The sequence below is a fragment of the Zea mays genome, chromosome 8 (genome assembly GCF_902167145.1).
Source record: "Zea mays cultivar B73 chromosome 8, Zm-B73-REFERENCE-NAM-5.0, whole genome shotgun sequence".
Classification (NCBI taxonomy): domain Eukaryota; kingdom Viridiplantae; phylum Streptophyta; class Magnoliopsida; order Poales; family Poaceae; genus Zea; species Zea mays.
The window spans coordinates 9,907,939-9,925,496 of NC_050103.1; positions in this window are offsets into that span (position 1 = coordinate 9,907,939).

Consider the following 17,558-nt stretch of genomic DNA (forward strand, 5'->3'; position numbering starts at 1 on the left):
AGTATTATAAATTCATCATTTTAAGTAAGACAATGACATGAACATGTATTAAAAAATATTTAAGGCAGAAGTCTCCAAAAGCTCTTGCCATTGCCATTCCAGAAGAGTCATTATTTGACAACCATACTCTAACACCCTTAATTTGGAGGTATAAAATTTCTTTCCTAATATCCACCAAATTCAGGTGTTACTCTCATTTCTTTGCTTCCCTTCTCTTTTTCCTAAAAATGGAGAATTATTTTTGTTTTATATTGATGTAAACCTAATGGAATAAGCCCTAGAGGCGCTTTGGTTGTTGCATTCATGCTATTGCACGGTGTTTCTAAGTGCAAAATGTGTTTGACACATGTTAGTATATCCTATAGAAGCTCTTGATAGATTTTTCATATTTTGGAATATTTGTCGATTTTCCGAAAACCAAAATCTATTTATTTAAGGTACTTAAAAATGTTTTTAGAAAATCAGTATGTTTTTTATTTCATTAAGTGCCAAAACATTTCTTGGAATTTTTCTGGAATTTTTGGAAACATCTATAATATTTTGAGCACAAAATATGAATTTCTAGGTTTTTCTGAATTTTATAAATGGTAAAATCCGAATTTGACCAGAATTTTTAATCTCATCCGAACTCCAAGTATATATATACGTCCGGCTTCTTCTCGTCAAGCACGTTCCAGAGCACGAAACCATTTTCTCATATTCAATTCCCAGCTCTCGTAATTGCTCGCTGAAGTTCGGAGCGGTTCCAATTCCGGCGAGCAATTACTCTCAATCCGTGCATCGTCTACGGAATCCGAGGATATCGCTACGTTCGTCTCATCGAGGGCTTCGTCGCAGCGCATCCGATTCGTCGATCGGACCTCCGAATCTCCGTCAATTGACGGTTTCCTTCTTGACTCCGGCAAGGGTCTTCTTCCCGGTGAGCAACCTCTATTGTTCGTCATCTTTTTTTTCTTCGTTTTGGCTGTGTAGCCGTGGCCCCCCTCAACTCTCCTCTTGCCCCACCCCTGCGCAGCATGCACCCTCCCCCTAGCCCCTACTCTGCAGCCACCTATGCCTCGGCGGCCTATCATGGCCAGATCCGACGGCCAGCGGAGCGGCCAGGGCAGGGCGCCCTTGCCCCGGCATGGCCGACGGGCCTCCCCAGGCGTGGCCCCTGCCCGTGGGCGCGCGCGCCCTGCGCGGCATGGCCCCTGCTTCCCCTTAGCCATGGCAGTTCCTGCGTGAGAGAATGAGAGGTGGAGGGAGGAGGAAGAAGACCTTTTTGCGAAAAACGCCCTTTGTGAAATTAAAACCGTACGCTGGAATTTAGTCTACTTTAAAACAGTGATAACTTTTGTGTTTTAAACCCGATTCAATCCATTCAAGTTACGTTAGATTCATATTAAAATTGTCTAAAAGTTAGAATTATTTTTCCCTACTGTTGCATATTATATTTAATTTCTTTAAATGTTTGTTTGACCGATGGCTACTAGAACGTCGATTCAATTTTAAAAATCTAATTTAGGGATTCGATTTGCGCATTTATAATTAGACACCAACATGATTAAACTTAACTGAAATATTCTTTATTAATAATTGTTTAGATTAATGATGCTATTTATTTATTAGTTTCCACGTATCGTGTCGGCCCGTGCGCCGTACACGTGCTGTGCGCGTACCGCGTTGCTGTTTCGCGCGCGTCGTCGCGTGTTGTTCGCGTGTGTCACGCGTGCGGTTCGTACGCGTTGTCATGCGCCATTCGCGTACGTCACGCGCCTTGCCACGCATAGTTCGCGTGTATCGCGTGTTATCCGCGCGCGAGATTAAACTGTTCGCTTATAATCACTCATGTCAGTTAATTAGTTCTTTATCTAATCATCCACAATTAAAATAGTAAGTTAGTCAAATCTAAGTAGTAGTTTTGATTTACAGTTAATAAATGTCAATTAATCTAACCATGTCGGACTGAACATTCTAACTAATACTTGCTTAGTGTAAACACGCTAACTTCTCGACCATAGCTACGACTATCGCGTCTCCCTATCTCGCGTGCCCGTAGAAGTGAGCTCTATTTTATACTGCAAGGTTTTATAATGTTTTATCTTGTATGGTATAATGTTCTTATGCATATATGTGTTTGTTTGCTTGTACCTGTTTGTCTTCGCTTTGCGTTGCGATTAGAGCGTCGTTCCCGAGCTTCGAGGAATCAAAGATCAAGCGTTGGTGACCAAGTGATCTAACTCTTTGAGTTCTATGAGATTAAAGACTCTAAACATCTATTTGGTGAAGGCAAGTGTCCTCTGATCCATTATATCCCATTTACTTTATAATTCATTGTCATGCATACCATGAACAACCTAAGGATTGACTAGTATTTTGGTTTCCTGTTCTTGTTTACCATTTGGGAATTGGTTACTATGATTAGTATTATCCTACTTCTTTACTTTAACACCCTGAATTTGGGGGTATAAAATTTCTTTCCTAATATCCACCAAATTCAGGTGTTACTCTCTCATTTCTTTGTTTTCCTTCTCTTTTTCCTAAAAATGGAGAATTATTTTGTTTTATATTGACGTAAACCTAATGGAATAAGCCCTAGAGGCGCTTTGGTTGTTGCATTCATACCGCTGCATGGTGTTTCTAAGTGCAAAATGTGTTTGAAACATGTTAGTATATCCTATAGAAGCTCTCAGAAAATTTTCATATTTTTCGGAATATTTGTCTATTTTCCAGAAACCAAAATATATTTATTTAACGTACTTAAAAATGTTTTTAGAATTCTAAGTATGTTTTTGAGTTCGTTAGGCGCCAAAACATTTCTAGGTTTTTTTTGGAATATTTGAAAGCATCTATAATATTTTTGAGCAGAAAATATGGATTTCTAGGCTTTTCTGAATTTTATAAATGGTAAAATCCGAATTTGACCTGGATTTTCATCTCGTCCGAACCCCAACTATATATATATATATATATATATATGCCCGGCTTCTCCTCGTCGAGCATGTTCCAAAGCACGAAACCATTTTCTCAGATTCAATTCCCAGCTCCCGGAATTGTTCGCCGAAGTTCGGAGCGGTTCCAATTCCGACGATCAATTACTCCCAATCCGTGCATTGTCAGCGGAATCCGAGGATACCGCTGCGTTCATCTCGTTGAGGGCTTCGTCGCAGTGCATCTGATTCATCGATCGGACCTCCGAATCTCCGTCAATCGACGGTTTCCTCCTCGGCTCCAGCGAGGGTCTTCTTCTTTTTCTTCGTTTTGGTTGTGTAGTGGCAGCACCCTCTCCTCTCCTCTCTCCCCACCCCTGTGCAGCACGCACCATCCCCCTAGCCCCTAACCCGTAGCCCTTTGCGCCCCGTCGGCCAGTAGAGCGGCCATGGCAGGGCGCCCTTGCCCCCGCGTGAGCTCCGACACGGCCGGCGGGCCTCCCCAGGCGTGGCCCCTGCCCGTGGGCACGTGCGCCCTGCGCAGCGCGACCCCTGTTGCCCCATAGCCATGGCGGTTCCTAATTGAGAGAATGAGAGGTGGAGACTTTTTTTGTGGAAAACCCCCTATACGAAATTAAAACCGTACGCATGAATTTAGTCTAGTTTAAAACAGTGATAACTTTTGCGTTTTAAACCCGATTCAATCCGTTCAAGGTGCGTTATATTCGTTTTAAAATTGTCTACATGTTAGAAGTATTTTTTCCATACTATTGCATATTCTATTTCATTTATTTAAACGTTTGTTTGACCGATGGCTACTAGAACGTCCTTTCAATTTTAAAATCTTATTTAGGAATTCGATTTGCGCATTTATAATTAGACACCAACATGCTTAACCTTAACTAAAATATTCTTTATTAATAATTATTTAGATTAATCATGCTATTTATTTATTAGTTTTCACGTATCGTGTCGGCCCGCGCGTCGTGCGCGTGCCGTAGTGTTGTTTCGCGCGTGTCGTCGTGTGTCGTTCGCGCGTGTCTCGTGTGCTGTTCGCCCGCGTTGTTGCGCGCCGTTCGCGTATGTCGCGTGCCTTGCCATGCATCATTCGCGCGTTATCCACGCACGGGATTAAATCGTTCGCTTATAATCACTCATGACACTTAATTAGTTCTTTATCTAATCATCCACAATTAAAGTAGTAAGTTAGTAAAAGCTAAGTAGTAGTTTTGATTTACAGTTAATAAATGTCAATTAATCTAACCATGTCGGACTGAACGTTTTAACTAATACTTGCTTAGTGTAAACGCGCTAACTTCTCGACCGTAGCTCCGACTATCGCGTCTCCCTTCCTCGCGTGCCCGTAGAAGCAAGCTATATTTTATACTGCACGTTTTTATAATGTTTTTTGTTGTATGGTGTAATATTCTTATGTATATATGTGTTTGTTTGCTTGTACCAGTTTGCCTTCGCTTTGTGCTGCGATTAGAGCGCCGTTCCCGAGCTTCGAGGAATAGAAGATCAAGCGCTGGCGACCAAGTGATCTAGCTCTTCGAGTTCTACAAGATTGAAGACCCTAAGCATCTATTTGGTGAAGGCAAGTGTCCTCTGACCCATTATGTCTTATTTACTTTATAATTCACTATCCCGCATACCTTGAATAACCTAAGGATGGACTAGTATTCTGTTTTCCTGTTCTTGTTTACCCTTTGGGAATTGGTTACTATAATTAGTATTATGCTACTACTTTACTTTAATCAACGAACATGATGAGAATATTTATGATACACTGATGATATCTTGATTACGATGATGAGCTTGTGTTACTTTAGGGGACTCGGGCTGTTTCCCGAGTACCTCTCCGTAAGAACCTGTTCGTTGAGAGACCACCCAGGAAAATAGTGCAACCATGAGGGTGGTATGTGACACCCTTAGCTGATTAATTAGAGGAACCTGAGGTGTAATCGAATTCGCCATCGTGCCGTCAATGGGGTCCGGGCACTGTATGTAACACCCCTGGTGTTACTGTTACTAAAACTTGAGCATAACATCATAAGCATTGGCATATCATATGTTTGTCACACCTAGAGTGCATTCACTAGGCAAAAATTTTCAAACAAGTTGTGTTGCTATGACATTTTGTGAATAAAACCCTAAAGTAGGATACTTAACCCTAAATTGGGCTTAGAGGGGCAAAGAAAAGCCTAATAAGAGAAAACTTAAAAACTCATTAGAGATGATCATAAAATGTCACCTTGAATAGACTTATGGGATATCCAAACCCTAGAAGTATAAAAAACTCTAAATAAGACCCTAGAAAGCCTAAACTTAAACCCTAGGGGGCTAAGTGCAAAATTAGTGCACTTTTGGACTAAAGTGCAAAAACTATGAAGATAAGGTGTCTTAAGTAATATGCTACACAAATATGTGAATTTGCAAGTAAAACCTTGAGATTTGGACTTATTTGCAAAAGAGCCACACTTGAACTCTGTGGCTAAGTCTGAATTGCAGTGTAATTGGCTCAACTTTGGGGACTTGTAACTTCCAAACCACAAGGATTTTGCCCTAGGTCACCACATCAAGTTTGTAGAGCTACCATAGGAGAACAAGTTTACTTAAGCAACTAACCACTGGTGCTGAATGAAAACTGAAGATAAATGAAGCTGAAGTTGGACTGTCAGACTGCTTGGAGTCTGAAATTCAGACTGACAGTGGAATGGCATAAAGTTAGGGCTCGATTTTAAGCATGATCCAGTGAGAATTTGACTAGGGATGCTATAACAAAGATGAAGATGGTTTGTAGGGCTGCAACTTTGATACAGAGTGTTGGTCGGGTCACTACACAAAATCTGGCACAAATTGCCCTCAAATGAGCTCTGTCAGACCAACTGAATGGAGTTCGCCATAGTACAGTAACTGAAGAAGATTCCCTTTTCAGCCCCCTCGCCGCCGACGAGCTGCGCGCGGATTCGTGCGGTTGCTGCCGTGATTCACGCCCGGGTCAGCTAGACAACGCCGGGGGGTTAGTAAATATCGCGCCACGGATATACTCCAGCCAATAGTTTACTTCGACCACCGTACCGGGTTAGCCACAACGGATTCGGATGAGCTCGCCGGTGACAGCCGCCTCACGGCCTTGCGCCACGTGCCTTCGCACATCCATCGCATCGCCGTGACTCGCAGCAATCCTCCGTTCATCGCCGGGGCGCTTGCCACGGTAATAGGACACCAATCGTGCGCGCTAGTAACTTCTTGTTTCTTTGGCCGCCGCGCGTCATCGTCTAATTCACCGGTCACCCCTCGTGGGCTCTATAAATTGAGTGCACCCTCGGCTCCGCCATGTAGTCAAGCACTCAACGCATCCACCCGTATCCCCAATTAGTCACCAGAGAGCTCCAATTTGGGATTTCCCCCAAATCACTCAAAAACACCATAGAAGTACCCTCGCCGTGGCCAGCTCGTCTCAGGTCCGTTCTTGTTCATTATTCTCTTGTTTCAGCAACCTCGCTTGCTCCTGATGCTCGCTGACCCACCCAATTAAGCTAGGGAGTCCTGGATCACCGGGAACACGTCGGTTCCTTGGACTGTCCGCACTGCCTCCGTGGATCGGATGATTTAGAGCCTTGTTAGTGAAATTAAGTGAAGGGAAAGATTTAGGAGGGGTCTGATTTGGTATCTGCTGCTCGGGACCACCGGCCGTTGCGTGAATCAGCCGGCACAGTCTCACCAGAGTTCGTCCCCACGCTGTTCGCTGTCGTGGACCTCGGGCGGTGAAGGAATAGAACTTGGGGGAGGTTTCTGCAAACTGTCAGCGACTCATAGCAATAGTGCGGTGAACTCGGTTCGGGTTATTTAAAAATGTGGGGGTCTCTGTGCAAAACAACTGACGCGGGCGCGCGTAGGCGAATTCGGTCTCTGCTGGGCCTCCTCGAACTGAAATGAGCCCAATACTGTTCATGCTTTTCTCTTTTCTTTTTATATTAAACTTTGGAAACCTATAAGAAATTATAGAAAAACGATAAAATTACCAGACCAATTTTGCTAGGTCTCTAATTTTCCATAGTATTTAATAAAAATAGTTTCTTGATTTTTAGTCCTAATAGGAAATTATAGAGTATTTAAAATAGCCAAAAACCTTGTTTCTGGATTTTTAAAGAATATGTAATAAATCCAAAATTCACTAAATTTTTAGGATAAACTCTAAATAATATTTAGAAGTCTTGGGTAAATGATTTGGACCATGTTTGTTGCTTAGAACCCAAAACCCTAGCCCCCCTGCCCTGTGAACTTCACTATTGACTCCGGAAACCCTAAGTTCTCGGAGATCCATGAAGGAAAATTGTATTCAAGACTGTAGATAATAAACTTTTATTATCTTTGCACTCTCATGAGCATTACATGGGCATTCATTATTATGTATGGTTATATTTAGAAAACGAAGAAGAAGTAGAAGTCAAAGAAGAGTAGACTTCACCACCACCACCTGAGGAACATCATGCAGGCAACTGTTTTTATTTTGATATCTGCGGAACAGAGCCTGATTTACTAGTAACACAAGGTAAGCCCCGATGCATTTGCCACCTACTTGTTCCTTTTAAAATCTTTCTCACTTACTTGATGCATTAAGTGATAGGAGTTGTGTGCTAAACTATTGCTGCATCTCCTTCCTTGGACTTGATTATTTCCTAAATCTCTATTTTACAAAAGGTTTTCCTTATGCTTAGATTTGCTTCAGAAAAACAAAATGCTTTGTTTTCTCAAAAGATGATGTTGCAAAGTGGGTGGGATGTTTTCGAAAATAAAACTTGATGGTGGATCCATCATGGCCATGATGTATTCAACATCGGAAAAGATGTACCTCTGCCAGGTACCAAACTTTGGGTTTGAAATGATTAAGCTGAGACCGGGCAAGTGACTTGCATGAGAAGAGAGTCTTGGTGTAGTGTCTCCGTCTGAGTCGATTAAGGACCGTGCCAATGAAGGCTTAATGACCAAGGACCCTTTAACTGGTCACATGCCTCATCATGGGTAAGCTTTGCCTTGGGCAGACTAATACCAGAATAAGATACCACACAATGGGAGTGGAGAGATGGTGAGAGTAGCGTGTACCCTCCATGGCAAGAGGCTGGACGGTGGTGTATCTATGCTCTCGGTTGGCGTGAACCTGATCTGGTCTTAAGAACCCCGGTGGCGAGTTGACATATGCAAGGGTTAAGTGCTACATATGTCGTGTGATCGGAGATCCTCAGCTGAGTATAATCGATTCAGATCGCCGTAACTTCGCGGTTATGAAGACTTGGTCACTGACCTATACGTAGAAATCCAGTAAAGCTAAAGGGTTGTTAAGAAATTGGCTAGTGCAGGTCAAGTGATTGAATTAGGGTAGATAGAACCCTAGCTGCAGGTAATCTTTACTTAACCTGACAAATAAAACTGGATTTTTAAGGATCCACTCTTAGTAAGCATTTCTGCAAACAGAGTCATTGATTATTGATAAGCCTCACCTTGACTCCCTCTAGCCAGCATACCCTTGAGAGTCTTTTCTTTAGTCGGGTAAGACTTGCTGAGTAATTCCATACTCAGGGCTTTGTCCCATGTTGTTTTAGGTGAAGAAGCGGCAAACTTTTGTTGCTTCTGTTCAAAGGTGGTACCAAAGGAAGAGAATCAAGACTAAAGCTGCGGGAGGAAAGGATCCTCCGTAAAACTTTTGTTTAATACTTATCGGGAGGGGTTTTTGCCTCCCATGGTTTGTAATAATAATACTCAGCACTCATATATTATGTTCTGGTTTGTAACTATACAACTCTGTCTTACTTTTCAATAAAGGTAAGTTAATGTAATTGCTTCCGCATTTTCGTACCTCCGATGTATTGTAATGTCTGCGTGACGGGTGAAACGCTCTTGGGAAAGGTAAGGAAAGCAGATACCAAACTTGTCAAGTGATTCAGGGGCACCTGCAGGGTTGTCTGAGGTCCGTTGGACAAGGACAACTGTAGGTGGGCCTAATGACTTGGGAGGTTCTGTCACAGCTGGTATTGGAGCGAAGCCCATCTCTGCAGAGGTTATGAGGCATTTTCAAAAGGAATTTTCAAAGACTCATCTAGAAAATTCTTTCTTTCTTATCTAATCACCTTCTGAGTACTTATTTGAAAGACCAGATATAGAGTGCAATGCATAGAAGGTGTGAATCACCCAAGGTTGATTCTGTAATTATACCTGCATCATGCTAAAAACTATGTTAATAAGGTTTTCCCCTCATGGAGATATGCCGCCGCGCACAAGAAAGACCACACGCAAGTCTACCGAACCGATTGGTGTACCCCGTCATCAACTTGCCCCATGGCATGAAGACAGCAGCAGTGGTAGCAACGATCCAATCGGGGATCTGGAAGCCCAAGTTGATCAGCTTCGATCAAAACTCCGTCGCCGGAACGACATATGGGTCGCGGATGGTGAAAGAATAAATGAATTAAGAACAGACATCCGCCACCTGCAAGATCAGCTCGCGGAATGAGGTCTAGCGCTCGACTGGGCGGTTAACTCTCGTTCGCTTGCTTGGGCTAAGGAAGCTAAAGCTCGAGCCCGCGTGGAGGAGCTTAGCACCGCCATAGACCACTTGCAAGTGTATTGTAATACACTACATGAAGAAGTTCATGTCTTGTATTCCCAACTTTTCCCCAACGTACCTGCGGATCCTGTCGGGACAGAAGCCAGACCTTCTGGGACAGCGGGAGAAGCCTTTGGTGGTGAACTAGACTTTTTTAGGCCCCCTCCCTCTATGAAGTTGGTGGATGAATGGTCTCCTAGTCCCGACAGCGAGGCTACTAAAAGTGACAAGAAGCAAGAGTAGTATAGTGTAGAAGTAGTAGTAATGTATAATGGGTAATGTAATCCTGTTGTAAATTCGAGTCTGTAACATTACCTTTTTCAGTAATGTAAAATGGATGGTTTTCTTGGGCATATTATATTCTTCCAAATGTTTGTTGCCTCAGATGCCCTCCAAGACTCGTTCACAGGATGGAGCAGGGACCTCCAGTGGGAGGGAAGCAACTCCGAACCCACCCCCAGTACCTCCCATGTTAGTCGAGGCTATCGCTGCCTTGGTTAACGCTACGGCTGACAACACCCGCTTTCTGCGGGAAATGGCGGGTCAACAATTACAACAACAAGGCGGGCGAGCATATCAGCAAGGACCCCGTGAAACATCGTATTTGGATTTCTCTGAGACACGCCCTCCGTTGTTCGTCAAGGCGGAAGATCCTCTGGAAGCGGATGAATGGATCCGCGTTATCGAGCAGAAGTTCGAGCTTCTCCGATGTACGGAGATTCAAAAGCCCCTATTCGCAGCACAACAATTGCGCGGCCCTGCCAGCACCTGGTGGGGAAATTTTGTAGCCGTTCAACCGGCTGGTCATCAAATAACTTGGGATGAGTTCAAGTTGGCTTTCTGGGAGCACTATATACCTGAAGGGGTGCTCCACATGAAGCAGGAGGAGTTTATGAAGCTGAAACAAGGTGGGGATACTGTCACCCAGTATCTCAATAAATTCAACCACTTGTCCCAATATGCTATCGACCAAGTCAACATGGACCTAAGGAAGAGAAATTGCTTCATGAGAGGCCTAAATGACCGAATGCAAAGGAAGATGGCCACCTACATAGATCTTTCCTACAGAAGGGCTGTCAGTACTGCACTGGCAGTCGAGGCTAAATATGCAGGTTCCGGAAAATCCAAGGGTTACGGAGGCGACATGCCCAATCAGGGGTCTGAAAAAAACAAAGGTTGGTTATCCGACCTTTTAATCCAAATCGCTCTTCACCGCGTCCACCCTCCTACCCTTTCAAACAACCGGTCTTCATTCGCCCCGCTACTGCCCCTACTCCAACAAATCAGCCGAGTGCCCCTAGTACTCGTTTCCCTGCCCTCCCAAGCTCTTCAACTGGCTGTTTCAACTGTGGAAAGTCTGGACACTTTATCAAGGACTGTCCCTACCCGAAGCAGAATCGCTCAAGTAATCAGCAGAGTTCTGGGAATTCCGCTCAAGAAAAGGGAAATGCGGTAAACAATACCACGGGCAAGAATATGAAGAAAATGGTGCGGATTTATTATACTCAAGTGGCCACAACACCGGAAGGCGAACCAGTTATGATGGGTACGTTTCTCGTGGCCAATCACCCCACAATTATTCTTTTTGATTCTGGCGCTTCGCATACTTTCATAAGCAAGAAGTTTGTGGAGCAACATTGCATTCAATACCATGAATCAAGGGAAGGGTTTAAAATTCATTCACTTGGGGGATAAATATTTACTAAAGAAGTGGCTTTCCAAGTACCCGTAACATTGGCTGAACGAGACTTTCCTACTAATATGATTGTTCTGAAAGGCCAGGATATAGATGTAATTCTGGGCATGAATTGGTTGGCCCAACATAGAGCTATTCTCAACACTAATTTGAGAACTGTCAAATTGAGTCATGGCCAAGAAGAGGTTCTTTTGACCATCCCCGTAGCCATTCCAGCTAAGCCATTTAGCAGAGTGTATGAAGCTATCTTACCGGAAATCCAAGATATTTCGGTAGTATGTGAGTTCCCAGATGTTTTTTCAGAAGATTTGCCCGGATTGCCTCCAGAAAGAGATGTAGAATTTGTGATTGAGTTGAAGCCCGGTACGACTCCTATTTCTAGAAGGTCGTACCGAATGCCTCCAAATGAATTGGTAGAGCTCAAGACCCAATTACAAGATCTACTGGAGAACGGATTCATCCGGCCAAGCTCATCACCATGGGGCTGTCTAGCCATCTTTGTTAAGAAGAAGGATCAAACACTTCGGATGTGCGTGGATTATAGACCCCTTAATGAGGTTACCATAAAAAATAAGTACCCTCTTCCACGGATTGACATTCTATTTGATCAACTAACTGGAGCGAGGGTATTCTCTAAGATTGACCTCAGATCGGGCTATCATCAAATCCGTATTCGACCCGAAGATATACCGAAGACCGCATTCGCTACGCGGTATGGATTATTTGAATACTTGGTTATGTCCTTCGGATTAACAAATGCTCCTGCCCACTTCACCTATCTTATGAACTCGGTATTCATGCTCGAGCTGGATAAGTTTGTGGTGGTATTCATTGACGATATCTTAATATACTCCAAGAATGAAGAGGAGCATGCTCGACATTTACGGATCGTGTTGACGCGCTTAAGAGAACACAAATTATATGCTAAGTTCAGTAAGTGCGCATTCTGGCTGGAAGAAATCCAATTTCTAGGACATGTATTATCTACCAAGGGGATTGCGGTGGATCCCAGCAAAGTCAAGGATATTTTGGAGTGGAAACCCCCAACCACTGTACATCAAGTCCGAAGTTTCCTTGGACTAGCTGGCTATTACCGCCGATTCATACCAGATTTTTCCAAGCTTGTGAAACCAATCACAAGTTTATTGAAGAATGATACTAAATTTATTTGGTCTTCAAAGTGTAATGAAGCCTTTGAACAATTGAAGGTATTATTAACCACTGCTCCAGTATTGGCTCAACCGAATATTGAAAAGCCCTTTGATGTGTATTGCGACGCATCAGACAGTGGTCTCGGATGTGTTCTAATGCAAGAAGGCCGAGTAATAGCTTATGCTTCAAGGCAGTTGCGCCGGCATGAGGAACATTATCCCACTCATGATCTGGAGTTAGCTGCAGTGGTTCATGCCCTAAAAATCTGGCGTCATTATCTACTGGGGAATATCTGTCACATCTATACAGATCATAAAAGTTTGAATTACATATTCACCCAGTCAGAATTGAACATGAGACAGAGGCGATGGCTCGAGCTTATTAAGGACTATGAATTGGAAATTCATTATCACCCAGGCAAGGCCAATGTAGTGGCAGATGCACTCAGCCATAAGGCTTCCTGTCACTGTCTTACGGTGAAGACTTTTGACAATACACTATGCCAGGAGATGGAAAAGTTGAACCTAGGAATGATTCAACATGTAACCTTAAATCAACTAAAGCTTGAGTCAGTCCTTTTACAAAGAATAATTGATGCTCAAAAGGATAATGAGGGTATGAAACACATCCATGAGAATATTAAGGCTGGAAGAGCCAAATGTTTTAGAAAAGACGATCAAGGCATTGTATGGTTCAACAACCGCATAGTTGTGCCAAAGAATGAAGAGATCCGCCAGCAAATATTAGATGAAGCACATCTTAGTCGCTATTCTATTCATCCCGGAAGCACTAAGATGTATCATGATCAAAAACAACATTATTGGTGGACAAAAATGAAGATTGAAATCGCACGCTTTGTGGCAAAATGTGACACTTGTAGGCGTGTCAAAGCCATACATATAAAGACTGCTGGTCCATTACAATCTCCACCAATACCAACATGGAAATGGGAAGATATAAGTATGGATTTCATTGTGGGATTGCCCAGAACAGCAAAAGGGTATGACTCTATTTGGGTTATAATTGATCGGCTTACGAAAATTGCTCATTTTCTGCCAGTCAAAACATATTACCCGATCCTCACATATGCGGAACTGTACATTGCTCGCATTCTCAGTTTGCATGGTGTTCCAATGACTATAGTGTCGGATCATGGACCTCAATTCGTATCCAAATTTTGGGAAGAACTTCACAAATCTTTGGGTACTAAGTTGCTCCAGAGTTTGGCCTATCATCCTCAGACAAGTGGGCAGACTAAAAGAGTAAATCAGATACTTGAGGACATGTTGCGAGCATGTGTTCTGGAATTCCCACAAAAATGGGATGATTGTTTACCATTAGCGGAGTTCTCATACAATAATGGCTATCAAGAAAGTATTAAGATGGCACCCTTCAAAGCTTTGTATGGCCGACGATGTCGTACTCTGTTAAACTGGTCTGAACCAGGTGAAAGGAGTTTCTTCAGGCCAGACATGGTAAAGGAGACAAAGGAAAAAGTTCAACGAATAATTCATAACTTGAAGAAAGCTCAAGCTCGACAGAAGAATTACGCAGACAAATGACAGATGCCCTTGTACTTTCTAGTTGGAGATCATGTCTACCTGAAAGTTTCACCAATGAAAGGGGTAACACGTTTCGGGGTAAAAGGGAAGCTTGCACCCTGGTACATTGGTCCTTTCCCTGTACTTGAGCAATGTGGACCAGTGGCGTACCGACTTCAACTACCCGAAACCTTGTCTGCTGTACATAATGTGTTCCACGTGTCTCAACTGAAGAAATGTCTTCGGGTTCCCGATCGAACCATTGAAGTAACAGATGTTGCCTTAGAGCCAGACTTGACATATTCAGAACATCCTGTTCGAGTCTTGGATCTGAAGGACAGGATTACCTGGAGAAGAACTCTCAAGTTTTACAAGATACAGTGGAACCAGCATTCGGAAGATGAGGCTACATGGGAAACTCGGGACTTTTTAGAAAAGAATTTCCCAGGCTTTTTAGCCTCATGTAATTTGTAACATGTATTTAATTGTTGTAATAAAGGAGTAAGCCCCAAACCACCTCTTCCTTGTACCAAGAATAAGGAAATAAAAATGTGAAGCATTTCCTTTTCCATTACTTGCCCTAGGACTTTTAATCTCGGGACGAGATTCTTTTATGGGGGGAAGGATGTAACACCCCTGGTGTTACTGTTACTAAAACTTGAGCATAACATCATAAGCATTGGCATATCATATGTTTGTCACACCTAGAGTGCATTCACTAGGCAAAAATTTTCAAACAAGTTGTGTTGCTATGACATTTTGTGAATAAAACCCTAGAGTAGGATACTTAACCCTAAATTGGGCTTAGAGGGGCAAAGAAAAGCCTAATAAGAGAAAACTTAAAAACTCATTAGAGATGATCATAAAATGTCACCTTGAATAGACTTATGGGATATCCAAACCCTAGAAGTATCAAAAACTCTAAGTAAGACCCTAGAAAGCCTAAACTTAAACCCTAGGGGGCTAAGTGCAAAATTAGTGCACTTTTGGACTAAAGTGCAAAAACTATGAAGATAAGGTGTCTTAAGTAATATGCTTCACAAATATGTGAATTTGCAAGTAAAACATTGAGATTTGGACTTATTTGCAAAAGAGCCACACTTGAACTCTATGGCTAAGTCTGAATTGCAGTGTAATTGGCTCAACTTTGGGACCTTGTAACTTCCAAACCATAAGAATTTTGCCCTAGGTCACCACATCAAGTTTGTAGAGCTACCATAGGAGAACAAGTTTACTTAAGCAACTAACCACTGGTGCTGAATGAAAACTGAAGATAAATGAAGTTGAAGTTGGACTGTCAGACTGCTTGGAGTCTGAAATTCAGACTCACAGTGGAATGGCATAAAGTTAGGGCTTGAATTTAAGCATGATCCAGTGAGAATTTGACTAGGGATGCTATAACAAAGATGAAGATGGTTTGTAGGGCTGCAACTTTGATACAGAGTGTTGGTCGGGTCACTACACAAAATCTGGCACAAATTGCCCTCAAATGAGCTCTATCAGACCAACTGAATGGAGTTCGCCATAGTACAGTAACTGAAGAAGATTCCCGGTTCAGCCCCCTCACCGTCGACGAGCCGCGCGCGGATTCGTGCGGTTGCCGCCGTGATTCACGCCCGGGTCAGCTAGACAACGCTGGGGGGGCCAGTAAATATCGCGCCACAGATATACTCTGGCCAATAGTTTACTCCGACCACCGTACCGGGTTAGCCACGGCGGATTCGGATGAGCTCGCCGGTGACAGCCGCCTCATGACCTTGCGCCACGTGCCTTGGCACATCCATCACATCGCCGTGACTCGCAGCAATTCTCCGTTCATCGCCGGGGAGCTTGCCACGGTAACAGGACACCAATCGCGCGCCAGTAACTTCTTGTTCCTTCGGTCGCCGCGCGTCATTGTCTAATTCACCGGTCACCACTCCCGGGCTCTATAAATTGAGCACACCCTCGGCTCTGCCATGTAGTCAAGCACTCAACGCACCCACCCGTGTCCCCAATTAGTCACCAGAGAGCTCCAATTTGGGATTTCCCCCAAATCACTCAAAAACACCATAGAAGTACCCTTGCCGGGTCCGTTCTGGTTCATTATTCTCTTGTTTCAGCAACCTTGCTTGCTCCTGATGCTCGCTGACCCACCCAATTAAGCTAGGGAGTCCTAGATCACCGTGAACACATCGGTTCCTTGGACTGTTCGCACTGTCTCCGTGGACCGGATGATTTAGAGCCTTGTTAGTGAAATTAAGTGAGGGGAAAGATTTAGGAGGGGTCTGATTTGGTGTCTGCCGCTCGGGACCACCGGCCGTTGCATGAATCAGCCGACACAGGCTCACTGGAGTTCGTCCCCGCGTTGTTCGCCGTCGTGGACCTCGGGCGGTGAAGGAATAGAACTTGGGGGAGGTTTCTGCAAACTGTCAGCGACTCATAGCAATAGTGCGGTGAACTCAGTTCGGGTTATTTAAAACCGTGGGGGTCTCTATGCAAAACTACCGGTGCGGGCGCGCGCAGGCGAATTCGGTCTCTACTAGGCCGCCTCGGACTGAAATGAGCCCAATACTGTTCATGCTTTTCTCTTTTCTTTTTCTATTAAACTTTGGAAATCTATAAGAAATTATAGAAAAATGATAAAATTACCATACCAATTTTGCTAGGTCTCTAATTTTCCATAGTATTTAATAAAAATAGTTTCTTGTTTTTTAGTCCAAATAGGAAATTATAGAGTATTTAAAATAGCCAAAAACCTTGTTTCTGGATTTTTAGGGAATATGTAATAAATCCAAAATTCAGTAAATTTTTAGGATAAACTCTAAATAGTATTTAGAAGTCTTGGGTAAAGTTTGGTATGATTTGGACCATGTTTGATGCTTAGAACCCAAAACCCTAGCCCCACTGCCCTGTGAACTTCACTATTGACTCCGGAAACCCTAAGTTCTCGGAGATCCGTGAAGGAAAATTGTATTCAAGACTGTAGATAATAAACTTTTATTATCTTTGCACTCTCATGAGCATTACATGGGCATTCATTATTATGTATGGTTATATTTAGAAAACGAAGAAGAAGTAGAAGTCGAAGAAGAGAAGACTTCACCACCACCACCGGAGGAACATCAGGCAGGCAACTGTTTTTATTTTGATACCTGCGGAACAGAGCCTGATTCACTAGTAACACAAGGCAAGCCCCGATGCATTTGCCACCTACTTGTTCCTTTTAAAATCTTTCTCACTTACTTGATGCATTAGGTGATAGGAGTTGTGTGCTAAACTATTGCTGCATCTCCTTCCTTGGACTTGATTATTTCCTAAATCTCTGTTTTACAAAAGCTTTCCTTATGCTTAGCTTTGCTTTAGAAAAACAAAATGCTTTGTTTTCTGAAAAGATGATGTTGCAAAGTGGGTGGGATGTTTTCGAAAATAAAACTTGATGGTGGATCCATCATGGCCATGATGGATTTAACATCGGAAAAGATGTACCTCTACCAGGTACCAAACTTTGGGTTTGAAATGATTAAGCTGAGACCGGGCGGGTGACTTGCACGAGAAGAGAGTCTCGGTGTAGTGTCTCCATCTGAGTCGATTAAGGACCGTGCCGATGTAGGCTTGATGACCGAGGACCCTTTAACTGGTCACATGCCTCATCATGAGTAAGCTTTGCC